At 46.8% G+C, this 13,384-nt stretch overlaps 1 protein-coding gene across 1 annotated transcript in view; it reads left to right on the forward strand.

The window, feature by feature from the left end:
* Window positions 1–7,316: 7,316 nt before the first annotated feature.
* Window positions 7,317–13,384, forward strand: part of ppp1r13l (protein phosphatase 1, regulatory subunit 13 like) — a 53,237-nt gene continuing 47,169 nt past the window's right edge. Inside the window, exon 1 of the mRNA XM_072549426.1 lies at window positions 7,317–7,454. The gene's annotated coding sequence lies outside the window, so the exon portion shown is untranslated. The remainder of the gene's footprint in view (window positions 7,455–13,384) is intronic.

Consider the following 13,384-nt stretch of genomic DNA (forward strand, 5'->3'; position numbering starts at 1 on the left):
CCACATGCAAACACATCAATGCCTTGTATAACCGACATGATTCGGAGATGCCGGTGTTGGACTGGGGGTGTACAAAGTTAAAAATCACCCAACACCAGGTTATAGTCCAACAGGTTTAATTGGAAGCACACTAGCTTTCGGAGTGACGCTCCTTCATCAGGTGATTGTGACAATTACCTGATGAAGGAGCAGTGCTCCGAAAGCTAGTGCTTCCAATTAAACCTGTTGGACTATAACCTGGTACTGGGTGATTTTTAACTTTGTATAACCGAAACATACTCTTGAAAGGCGGTGAATTTTGAAACATGTTTTTAAGGCAGAGGGAGGTACAACAAGGGAGGCAGGTTCGATTTATGCTGCTGTCAAGGGGCAGGTTGCTCAGAGACATTTTGCAGAGCCCTCCACAATCTTATCTCATTGACTTTTATTTGAAAATGCACGTTCCACATTCCAAACTGCGGCTAACAGAAACCTAAAAGAGGAGTGCATTCCATTGTGGTGTTGCTCAACAGTATAAATGCTTTGTAGATTCTGGCCATGTCAGTGTTGAATGTTCACTGTTAACCACCCTGTTTTGTGGCATTTGTCTGCAGGAGTTAGTCAGCGTGTAGGGCACTCAGTGTTTGGCGCAGTGAAATGTGGCATTGGTAGGAGGTAAGGGATAGACAGACCGGACTGATTTTTTGCCAGAATACAGTGTGTCGTCTGCAGGGTCAGGGAGAGGGTGAAGAAGCCGCACGAAGACATGGGAGCAAGAGTGCGGCTGCAAAGGAGAGAGAACTATTTTAAATCTGATCACAACGGAATATTCCATTAACTAGCAACAATTTTTCTTTCAGAAATTGCTGATGCATACTTTTACACAAAAAAAATGCCATCATATCAAAAAACCTCCACAGTGATGAGTTCATAGATAAGGCGTTTCCATTGCATATACACAATGTTAAATGATTTTATTCTAATGGGTATTAACTTGCATTTCAAATTTCAATCTCAAATTTAAATCTACACAAACATTCCCATCCCCACATGGGAGCTCCTGAACACATGAAGCTTAAAGCTTGAGGTTCCTTATTCATTTGTAAAGATATTACTTTGGTGATTCCCAGTTTTACTGACTGCTAGTTAGCTGCGAACTCCTTTGTTAACAAGTTTAAAACAGTTCACTGTCTTTTGCAGACTCGTTCCCTTTTACATGTCCCTGTCCCATTAAGCCTCCTCCTCCTTCCCCCTATTTTCCCGTAGGCTCCCTTTCTGTCCAAACCCTGTTTGTAGCCTCTCTCTTTCTTTCTCTGCTTCCTCTGTCTTGCAGCCTCCCACGCTCCCTCCCACCCCCTCTCTCTCTCTCTCCCTCCCTCCCACCCCCCCTCTCTCTCTCTCCCTCCCTCCCACCCCCCTCTCTCTCTCCCCCCCGCTCTCTCTCCCCCCCGCTCTCTCCCTCCCCCGCTCTCTCCCTCCTCCCTCTCGCACCCCTCTCTCTCTCCTCATCTTTCTCCCCCTCCCTCCTTCCACCTCTCTCTCTCTCTGCACCTCTCTCTCCCTCCCTCCCCCTCTCCCTCACTCCCCCTCCCTCCCTCCCCCACTCTCTCTCCCCTGCTCCCTCCCCCTCCCTCTCCCTCCCCCACCCTCTCTCTCTCCCTCCCCCCTCTCTCCACCTCCCTCTCTTCCCATCTCTCTCTCCCTCCCTCTCTCCCCCTCCCTCTCCCCCTCCCTCCCCGTTTCTCTCTGCCCCTCCCTCCCTCCCCCTCTCTCTCCCCCTCCCTCTCTCTCCCCTCCTTCCCTCCACCTCTCTCTCCCCTCCTTCCCTCCACCTCTCTCTCCCTCCCTCCCCCTCCATCCCCTCCTCTCTCTCCCTCCCCTCCCCCTCCATCCCTCCCCCTTCTCTCTCCCTTCCCCCCCCTTCCCTTTCTCTCTCTCTCTCTTCCCCCTCCCTCCCTCCCCCTCTCTCTCTCCCTCTCCCTCCCCCTCACTCCCCCCTCTCTCTGCCCTCTCTCTCCCTCCCTCCCTCTCCCTCCCTCCCTCTCCCTCCCCCTTCCCCCTGTCTCTCCCCCACCCACCCTCTTCCCTCCGTCCCCCTCTCCCCCCCTCTCTGCCCTCTCTCTCCCTCCCCCTCCCTCCCTCCTTCCCTCCCTCCCCCTCTCCCTCCCCCCTCTCTCCCCCTCCCTCCCTCTTCCTCCCTCCCCCTCCCTCCCTCTTCCTCCCTCTCCCTCTCTATCCCTATCCCCCTCCCTCCCTCTCTCTCTCTACCCCTCTCACCCCTCCCTCTCTCTCCCCTCTTCTCCCTTCCTCCCTCCCCCCTCTCCCTTCTTCTCCCTCCCTCTCCCTCTCTCCCCTCTCCCCCTCCTCCCTCCCTCTCTCCCCTCTCCTCCCTCCCACTCTCCCCCCGCCCCTCTCCTCCCTCCCTCTCTCCCCTCTCCTCCCTCCCACTCTCCCCCCAACATTGGAAGTTAATTACTAATAGTTACTGTATCTATTATTCTGTTAGGTTTTCCAATAGAGTCAAGTTACTCTAAATTCCTTATAGAGTCAGAGATGTACAGCATGGAAACAGACCCTTCGGTCCAACCCGTCCATGCCGACTAGATATCCCAACCCAATCTAGTCCCACCTGCCAGCACCCGGCCCATATCCCTCCAAACCCTTCCTATTCATATACCCATCCAGATGCCTTTAAATGTTGCAATTGTACCAGCCTCCAACACTTCCTCTGGCAGCTCATTCCATACACGTACCACCCTCTGTGAGAGACAGTTGCCCCATAAGTCTCATATCTTTTCCCTCTCACCCTAAACCTATGCCCTCTAGTTTTGGACTCCCAGACCCCAGGGAAAGGACTTTGCCTATTTACCCTATCCATGCCCCATAATTTTGTAAACCTCTATAAGGTCACCCCTCAGCCTCCGACGCTCCAGGGAAAACAGCCCCAGCCTGTTCAGCCTCTCCCTATAGCTCAAATCCTCCAAACCTGGCAACATCCTTGTAAATCTTTTCTGAACCCTTTCAAGTTTCACGACATCTTTCCGATAGGAAGGAGACCAGAATTGCGTGCAATATTCCAACAGTGGCCTAACCAATGTCCTGTACAGCCGCAACATGACCTCCCAACTCCTGTACTCAATACTCTGACCAATAAAGGAAAGCATACCAAACACCTTCACTATCCTATCTACCTGCGACTCTACTTTCAAGGAGCTATGAACTTGCACTCCAAAGTCTCTTTGTTCAGCAACACTCCCTAGGACCTTACCTTTAAGTGTCTAAGTCCGGCTAACATTTTCTTTCCCAAAATGCAGCACCTCGCATTTATCTGAATTAAACTCCATCTGTCACTCCTCAGCCCATTGGCCCATCTGGTCCAGATCCTGTTGTAATCTTTCTTTGATTGTATTTTACTTATAGTATTTAAATAAATTGTGTTTTGCTTAACATCGAGCATAATCATAGAATCATTGAGATATACAGCACAGAAAGAGACCCTTTTGTCCATGCCGACCAGATATCCTAAACTAATTTGCCAGTACTTGTTCCATATCCCTCTAAACCTTTCCTATAATTTGACCAGTCGCATTGCATCAGGAAGGTAGGGTCTCGGCTAACATAAAATATTTTGAGAGGGACTGGTTTGGTCCATAACATCCATGTGGTCTGGATAGGATGGATGTGGGAAGACTTATGACCCCAGCTGATATTACCACTGGATCCCAGATTGCAATCTGCCTTGATAAACCATTTCTGTTCTTTTTGGCTTACTTAATGTGGTGGTCTTTCACTGAAACAGAGGCACACAATGCCACAGATTTGGTTTTAACAATAAAACAGAAGTTGATTACACAAATAAATTGAGATAAAGTACACTATTTACATATAACACAATTTGAAAGATGTTGAGACACAAAATTACACTTCACAGTACCCAATAAAACAGAGAAAGTTCCCTTCGCTATCACGTCTATGGGTTCAACTTAACTATTTCTTTCAGTTCCTTGTCTTGAGAGCTTGATAGCCTTTTCCTTGAGTAATCATAAAACTGAGGTTAAATTGTCATAGCATCAGCCACTCTAGCTTGATCTATCATTGAAGAAGCCTCCTTCAGTCCTATAAGTATCTATGCTTCTGTGTAAGTGTTCTGAGGAAATGACATTTTAAATACATTTTTTATTAAGCCCCCTAACCCCCTTATTTTTGTCTCCATAGTTTTTTTCCCCGGGCTGCTGGAGATTGCGCTTTAAATCCATAGGGTACTCTAGGGCAGTCAAGTGATTGCCTCATCATTTGTAGTGAGTGTAATAAGGCCAGCCAGCTGACCAGTGTTAAGTATAATGCACATGTAAGTAAAGGGTGAGTAGGTCAGAGGATCTCCTTGTGGGTCTGCTCCTGGGCCTGGCCGAATTGGCGATAAACAGGTCGAGGCATGGGCTGTGGAGGGAGTCGTTAGGGCTGACTGCCTGTACCTCTTCCGCGGCTATGTTAGAGCCCAGGTGTCTCTGGAGAGGAAGCACGTGGTATCCACCAACACCCTCGAGCTGTTCAGGGAGAGGTGGGTGCCGCAGGGAATGCAGTGTCTTACTTCCCCGTCCAACTCTATTTTGATTTAACCCCTGCTCTCCCCTCCACTGTTTGATCACACAGCATTGCCCTTTGATGTGAAGGGCACTGCTTGTCACTGGCCACTTGGGTGTTTCTTTCTGGTGGTGGAACTTGAATAGAGATTTGTACACCTTGTGTCTTTCACTGTGTCTCGCACCTGTGCATACACAACATGGGTGCTGGGGAAAGTATAAGTGCTACCGCAGTTAGGTGGTAGTGTGGGGGTAAAGTTTTAAAAAATATATAAACAGGAGATTTAGAGTCTCAGACAAAAAAAGGGTGACTTGGTGATGGGATACCAGCCTCTGTGGAGTTATTTCACTCATTTACTGAGTTTGAGGTGATTCACTTGCCGAGAGAGAGGAAACTCCTTGGGAAAGTGCAGCACCTCTATATTAGGAGTAAAAGATTCTTGAGGGGCTTGACAGGGTAAAGGTTGAGAGGTTGTTTCCCCTTGCGGGAGTATTTAGGACCAGGGGGCATAGTCTCAGAATATAGAGGTGCCAATTTAAAACCGAGAAGGAAAGGGATTTCTTCCCTCAGAGGGTTGTGAGTCTTTGGAACTCCTTGCAGAGAAGGCTGTGGGAGCAGTGTATATCGAAGATGTGGAGGTGGCGGCATTGGATTGGGGTTGATAAAGTTCGAAGTCACACAACATTAGGTTATAGCACAACAGGTTTTGCAGCACTGCTCTTTTGTCAGGTGAAGTAAAGGGAAGCACACAAGCACAGAATTTGTAGTTGGAGAGATCATTGCAAGATAATTCTAGGGAATTAAGAGTGTCAAAAGATAGTACAAATGGTGTGAGTAAAGTGTCAACAGCTGAATAGTGAGTGAAGGGATGATCTATGATCTGATTAATTAAGGCGGAGGGATGATTACAAAAAAACAAAAATAGGATGCTGTATATTTAGGGCTGAGATAGGTAGATTCTTGATCAGTCGAGGAATCAAGAGTTATGGGGAAAGGGCAGGAAAGTGGACATGTGGAATGTCAGATCAGCTATGATCCCATAGCAGATTCTAGGGGACGAAAGGCCTACTCTTGTCCCTATTTCTTATGGCCTTCTGGTCTCTCAAAGGGTTGTGAGTCTTTGGAACTCCTTGCCACAGAGAGCTGTGGGGATAGAGACAAAGACCATCACAGCACAGGAAAAGGCCCATTGGCCTACCAAGCCTATGCTGACACATGATACCTTTCTAAACTAAAAATCTTTTCCCTCTATGCTATCTGTAGCCCTCTGCTCCCTGTCTATTTATGTATCCGCCAAGATGTCTCTTAAATGTTGCTATGATATCTGTTTCTACTACCTCCTCTGGGAGCACATTCCAGGCACTTACCACTCTCTGTGTAAAAACATTCCCTCTTAACCTTAAAGCTATGTCCCATTGACTATCTATTCTATCCATGCCTTTCATAATTTTGTGAAATTCTATCAGGTTACCCCTTAGCCAGGGATGTTGCCAGGGTTGGAAGGTTTGAGTTATAGGGAGAGGCTGAATTGGCTGGTGCTATTTTTCCTGGAGCATCGGAGGCTGAGGGGTAACCATATAGAGGTTTATAAAATCATGAAGGGCATGGATAGAGTAAATAGATAAGGTATTTCCCCTGGGGTGATGAGTCGAGAATTACAGACCATAGGCTTATGGGTGAGAGGGGACTCAAAGAGCAACTTTTTTCACACAGAGGGCGGTGTGTCTATGGAATGAGCTGACAGAGAAAGTGGTGGAGGCTGGTACAATCACATAATTTAAAAGGCATCTGCATGGGTATATGAATAGGAAGGGTTCAGATGGATATGGCCCAAGTGCTGGCAAATGGGACTAGATTATCATAGAATATCCAGTTGGCATGGATGAGTTGGACCAAAGGGTCTGTTTTCGTGCTGTACAACTCTAGCCTCTGATGCTCAAATGAAAATAAACCAAGATTGTCCATTCTCTCCTCAAAACCCTCCAAACTAGGCAACATTCTGGTAAACTGTTTCTGTACCCTCCCCAAATCCTCCACATCCTTTGGCAGTATGGTGTCCAGAACTGTACACAATATTCCAAATGTGGCTTGACTGAAGTTATACACGGCTGCAACATGACTTGCCAAATTTTCTTGTCAATATTTAAGGATGAGGTAGATTGATTCTTCACCAGTCAGGGAAATCAAGAGTTACATGGAAAGGTCAGGAAAGTGAATGTGATCAGCCATCTGGGTCAAGACTAGAGTGGTGCTGGAAAAGCACAGCAGGCAGGCAGCGTCCGAGGAACAGGAAAATAGATGCTTCGGGCAAAAGCCTTTCATCAGGAATGAGGCTGCGAGCCTTGGGGGTGATGGTGGAGCATGCTAAAGGGACCGAATGGCCTATTGTTACTATTTCTGATGGTCTTATGGATATTTTCTAATCAACTGCTCAGAGATGTTATTACACACTTCTGGAGCAGGTGAGACTCGAACCTGGTTCTCCTGCACTCTGTACAGGGCAGGAGGATTGGCAACTGGCTTAGGTTCCTCCAAAAGAAAATTGGCCATGGAAGTAGCTGGGCGTTGGAATCCTTCAAGGAGATGGAGAAAGACTACAACTCCCAGAGGGCGTGGCGGCGCCGCGCCTGCGCACGGGGTGGGGCGGCCACCTGGCGGCAGCACCTGGCTCGTTGACCCACTGCTGCGGGCAGTCGTGCGCCTGCGCGGGGCGGGGCGCCTGGAGTGTGCAGAGAAGTTGGGCTCGCCAGCGAAAAGTTTGAGAAAAGTTTTCTCGCTCGGGGCAAAGAGAGAAGGTCAGCAAGAAAACAAATTTTTCCTCTCCTCTAAATCAAAAACTGTCATCCCAACCTCTTCTTTGTTTGCAGCTCAAGGGAGAGAGAGACAGAAAATCTGTAAGTGGTACTGAGTTTAAAACTGGCCCCTCGTAGTCTCTGCACTGTTACCCACCTCCTCCTCCCGAATGTATCTCATCTTCGAAGTTGGTTTGTTCTCCGATTTTTGTTTCTGCAGCGTCTCTCTTTGTCTTGGTTTTCCAGCTCTTCCCAAACTCCTTTTCAGCTTTTTAGCTGCTATTGGCCTCATCCACACACTTTGTTACGGCTGATTAATCAGTCCAGCTGGTTAATGATCTATTGCAGTGCTGTGTATAAGTTCATCATTGTCAGGATGTCAATGTTCAGGTATCTTACTTTTTAAAGCATTTGTTTGTATTTCCCCTTATTCTGTAACACTGGATTTATCTGAACTATTGTGGATTTTAATAGTCTTTGAACCAAGGGAGTTCTGCGTTGTTGAGAAATGTAGCTGTTTTTGCCTCTGGGATTTAGAATTGGCCTCTGTCTGAGGTCACAGCTGTGTTCCATCAAGCATGGTGAGACTTGTCCTGGTTTCGAGCTTAAAAGCTCAGCCTCCGAGGTTGAGGCAGAACATAAACAGAAGCAAACTGAGCACTGGGATTTAAACGCAAGATGTTGGGGGTGGAGGGTGTGGTAGGGATCCTGTTCCAAATTATCAAGAATGTTTGATACTTTTCGTCATGTCTGGCCTCTGTTCAACTTCACTTCACCCAAGATTGTTTCAGGCTCCTCAACCGTAGCTTTTCCCTCTTGTGCCTACTCCCCAACTTGAGAATTTTGAATTCCTCACTTTGATCTTTGTCTGTTTCTTTTTGTTAATTCATTACTGGGATGAAGGCATCATGTTTGTTCCAGTCAAGATTAGAGTGATGCTGGAAAAGCGCAGCAGGTCAGGCAGCATCCGAGGAGCAGGAAAATCAACGTTTCGGGCAAAAGCCCATCACATTTGTTGCCTGTCCCTAATTGCCCAGAGGGCAGTAAAGAGTCGAGCACAATGCTGTGAGTCTGCAATTGCATGTAGGTCAGACTAGGTAAGGATGGCAGTTTCCTTCCCAAAAGGACTTTGGTGGACCAAATGGGCTTCCCACAACAATTGACAATGGATTCATGGTCGTCATTAGACTCTTCCTACCAGATTTGTATCAGGAATCTCCCCAGTTGTGTATCACCACCCTGTTTCCCTTCAGGTCTTTACCCTGGTCAGCTTGTGTCTGCAGCCACGTGGAAGAGCTGGCCAGCACACTCCCACTTTCTGCTCACAGTTTTTAAAATTCCTTATTTAACTCCTTATTTAAAAAAGAGCACGCCTGTGATGTGAAGACCTGCCAGGTCAATTCCTGGGATGAATGGGTTGGAAAAATGTGATGCAATATTATTGAGACCTATAAGATTGTGAGGGGTCTCAACAAAGTCTTGATGGGTAGGAAGGGGTTTCTAGTCTTTCTTTCATTGACAAAAAAGTGTGGCACTAGAAAAGCACAGCAGGTCAGACAGAATCCCAGGAGCTGGAGAGTCGACATTTCGGGCATAAGACCTTTCATCAGGAATGTGGGGGGAAATTGGTGCCCAAGGGAGCTGAGAGATAAATGGGAGAGGGGTGGGGGGGAAGGTATCTTGGAAGGTGATAGGTAGATGAAGATGATCCCAAATCCCACTTAAAGAAAAAGCTCTAAGTGTAATCCGTTAATTTGGTAATCTTGAGTTTTCCTGTCATTTTAGATTCTTTCATTTGGACAGTGAGCTAATGCTCTGTAACAAAGACAGAGAATGCTGGAGAAACTCAGGCCTGGCAACATCTGGGAAACAGAAACCGCTCATGTTTTGAATTTGGTCTCACTCTTCAGAGCAGGAGTGTTTCTGAATGCAAAAATATTTATTGGATTTACGATGGTTTTGTCTTAGGTTGATTAATCAGTCTGGCTAGTTAATGATTGATCTATTGCAGTGCTGTGTATAAGTTCATCATTGTCAGGATGTCAATGTTCAGGTATCTTGATTTATAAAGCATTTGTTTGTAGTTCCCCTTCTTCTGTGATACCCCCCACCCCCTCCTCCCATTTATCTCTCAGCTCCCTTGGCCACTCACCCCACATTCCTGATGAAGAGTTTATGCCCGAAACATCAACTTTCCTGCTCCTCGGATGCTGCCTGACCTGCTGTGCTTTTCCAGCACCACTCTTTTTGACTCCAATCTCCAGCATCTGCAGTCCTCACTTTCTCCTTTTCTTTCATAGAATCTTGGAATCGTAGAAACCCTACAGTGCCGATAGAGGCCATTTGGTCCATCAAGTCTGCACTGACCCTCCGAACAGAATCCCACCCATCCCCCTCCATCCCTGTAACCCTGCATATCCTGTGGCTAATCCACCTAGCCTGCGCATCCCTGGGCACTATGGGACAACTTAGCACAGCCAGTCCACCCTAACTGTACATATTTATATTGTGGGAGGAAACCCATGCAGACATGGACAGAATGCGTGGGATTTGCACAGTCACCCAAGGATGGAATCGAACCCAGGTCCCATGAGGCAGCAGTGCTAACCACTCAGCCATTGTACTGCTTTCATGGAATGCTGGGATACCTCAGCAAGACCATTCTTTATTGCCTTTGAACTGAATGGCTCTTCAGGGCTGTTACACTGCTTTGGGTCTGGAATTACATGTAGGCCAGATCAGGTAAGGACCATAAAATACAGGAGCTGAAATAGGTCATTGAGCCATTGAGCTGCTTCACCATTCAGTGAGGTCATAATTCTCAACTCCACTTTCCTGCCTTTTCCTCATATCCCTTGACTCCTTTACTGATCGAAAATCTGTATGACCGAGGCTTGAATATCTTTAATGACGCAGCCTCTGCAGCCCACTGTGATAAATTTCCACAGATCCACTACTTTCTAAGACAGCAGATGGGGCTAAATTGGATTGGGATATCTGGTCGGCATGGACTAGTTGGACCGATGGGTCTGTTTCTGTGCTTTACATCCCTGTGACTCTATGACTGTAAGCAATTCTTCCACATCTCTGTCTTAAACGGATGGCCCCAAATTCTGATGTTATGCCCTCTGGTCAGCCCTTCTAATAATCTTCTGTGTTTCAATAAGGCTCCCTCCCTCACTTGCTTCGAAATTCTAAGCTGCTCAACATCTCATCAGATATTTCTTCCATATTTGGGGTGAACTTAGTGAACCTTCTCTGGAATGCCTCTATTGTAGGTGTATCATGGCAGATTTCCTTCCCTAAAGGACATTAGTGAACCAGATTGGTTTTGCAACGATCGACAGTTGTTGTTGCGGTCACCATCATTGAGACGCTTCTGGACGCTTGAATTTAAATTCCATCCGTGTCCTTAGAGCATTAGCTCGGAGCTCTGAATTATTGGTGCAGTGATTTAAGTAGTTATTAAAAACCAGAAAAACTGAGGATGCTGTAAACCAGAAACAAAAATAGAGATTGCTGGAGAAGCTCAGCAGGTCTGGTAACGTCTGTGGAGAGAAATCAGTTAACATTTCGGGTTCCTTATAGCACCACATTGCACAAAAACACAGAGGACTCTGTCTTCCACTAGTTTTAGCACCAGGGATATTTATTTAAGACCCAGAAGATTGGACTCTAGTCCCAGAGAGTCATGAATCTTTAAAGCCGTCCAACCCAACAAGCATTGAATGCTGCATGAGTCTTTGGATATGGTCAGTGCTAAGGTAAGTGGAGGTTGATTGGCAAGGGAGTTGAAAGTTATGAGGGATAAGCAGGAAAGTGGTGGCAAGATCACAACCTGATCAACCATGATCTTATTGAAGGGATCAGCAGGCTGCAGGGGCTGAAAGGTCTCATGCTCCTGGTTCTTGCTCATTGCTGGGAAGACTGAGAGGCAGCCTGAGAGCTGGATGGTGTTAATATTTCCACTTCGGCAGAAAACCCAAACTGACAGCCTGGAATTTTAAATGGGCAGTAATAAATCCTTGAAAGAATTCCAGGCGAATAGAATCAGGAGACTATAGAACACTCGAAGCAGAGGGGACAGATTTAAAGCAAATGAAACCCTTGGGTGACACGGCGAAAATACTCATTTAAATGCTGTGGGTTTAGAGTCTGGAATGCACTGCCTGAGAGGCCAATTCAGTCGCCTAATTTCCAAATTAGATGCATGTGTGTCTTAACGGTGACCGTGAAACTGTCATCAGTTTTTTTTTAAAAATCTGGTTCATTAATGTTCTTTGCAGAAGGAAATCTGCCATCCTGGCCTACATGAGGCTCTAGACCACAGCAATGTGGCTGACCTTTAGGAAGGCAGACTTTTAGGAAGGCCATTCAGCCTGTCAAGCCTGTCCTGCCTTTCAAAGGAATCTTGGCTGATCCAGGGTCCCAAGTTTGATTCCAGCCTCTGGCAACTGTGTGTGGATTTTGCACATTCTCCCCGTGTCTGCGTGGGTTTCCTCCGGGTGCTCTGGTTTCCTCCCACAGTCCCAAGATGTGCAGGTCAGGTGAATTAGCCTTGCTAAATCGTCCATAGTGTGAGGTGTATTAGTCAGAGGGAAATGTGTCTGGGTGGGTTGCTCTTCGGAGGGTCATTGTGGACTGATTGTGCTGAAGGGCCTGTTTCCACACTGTAGGTAATCTAATCTAATTGAATTCTCAAATCTGCATTCCTGCCTCGCCCTGTCTCGTTTTAATCTTTAACACATCCCAGAAAGAAACTTAAGTGGCAAGATTCCAACCTTGGCAGTGGTAAACAGGTAGCTTGTGGTTAACACTGCTAACACAGGATCTGGGTTCAATTACAGCCTCGGGTAACTGTCGATGTGGAGTTTTCCCCGTGTCTGTGTGGGTTCCCTCTGGGTGCTCTGGTTTCCTCCTACAGTCCAAAGATGTGCAGGTTAGGGTGGATTGGCCATTGATAAATGTGAGGTTATTGGATATAAGGTTTGGGGCTGGGCCTGGGTGGGGTGCTGTTTGGAGGTTGGTCCATGCATGGGCTGAATGGTCACTACCTCCACTGTAGGAGATCCTGTGGTTCTATTGTCTGCCCTGCTATCCCTCCCTCTTTCCCAACTCACCCTGTGATGTATGGCTCCACCAGATCCGATGACTGTTTACAGTGTTTCAGATGTAAAGCACCAGCCTGAAAGTTAAGGGCAGTCGATGTGTTCCCTCCAAGGTGCGGGCTGTCCTGACTTGGAACCTTACTGGCCATTTCTTTCAGGAAACCATTGCTCGCTGTGTGTGTGTGTGTGTGTGTGTGTGTGTGTGTAAACTGTTACCGTTTATCAAATGTGAGACAACATATTGGGTACATGAATAGGAAGGGTTGAGAGGAATATGGGTCAAGTGCTGGCAAATGGGACTAGATTAGTTTAGGATATCTGGTCAGCACAGATGAGTTAGACTGAAGGGTCTGAATCTGTGCAGTACATCTCAATGATTATTATATGGGAGCTTAATGTTACCACATATATATATATTCCCCACACTTGTCTCACACTTATAAGATCCTAATGATTGCAAGGATGATTTTCCCTTGTGCAAGAGACTGGAGTATGATTGAAAAGTAAAGGTGTTCTATCTCAGACGGATTTTCTCTCCCTATGAGGGTCACGAGTCTTTGAGACTGTCTTCTGCAGAGAGTAAGGTCGCAGAGATGTACAGCACTGAATGACCAGATAGCCTAAACTAATCTAGCCCCATTTGCCGGCACTTGGCCCATATCCCTCTAAACCCATCCAGATGCCTTTTAAATGCTGTAATTGTACCAGCCTGCACCTCTTCCTCTGGCAGCTCATTCCATACTCTCACCACCCTCTGAGAGGGGGCAGAGGTGGGTACAGTGGCTATCATCAAGGAGAAAGTGCAAGAAAAACTGAATGGCATGAAGCTGGATACATTACCTGGGCTAGATGGATTACACCCCAGAGTTGTAAGGGCGATAGCTAAAGAGATAGTGGAGGTTTTAGTGCTGATCTTTCAGGAAT

The sequence above is a fragment of the Chiloscyllium punctatum genome, chromosome 29, assembly GCF_047496795.1.
Source record: "Chiloscyllium punctatum isolate Juve2018m chromosome 29, sChiPun1.3, whole genome shotgun sequence".
NCBI lineage: Eukaryota > Metazoa > Chordata > Chondrichthyes > Orectolobiformes > Hemiscylliidae > Chiloscyllium > Chiloscyllium punctatum.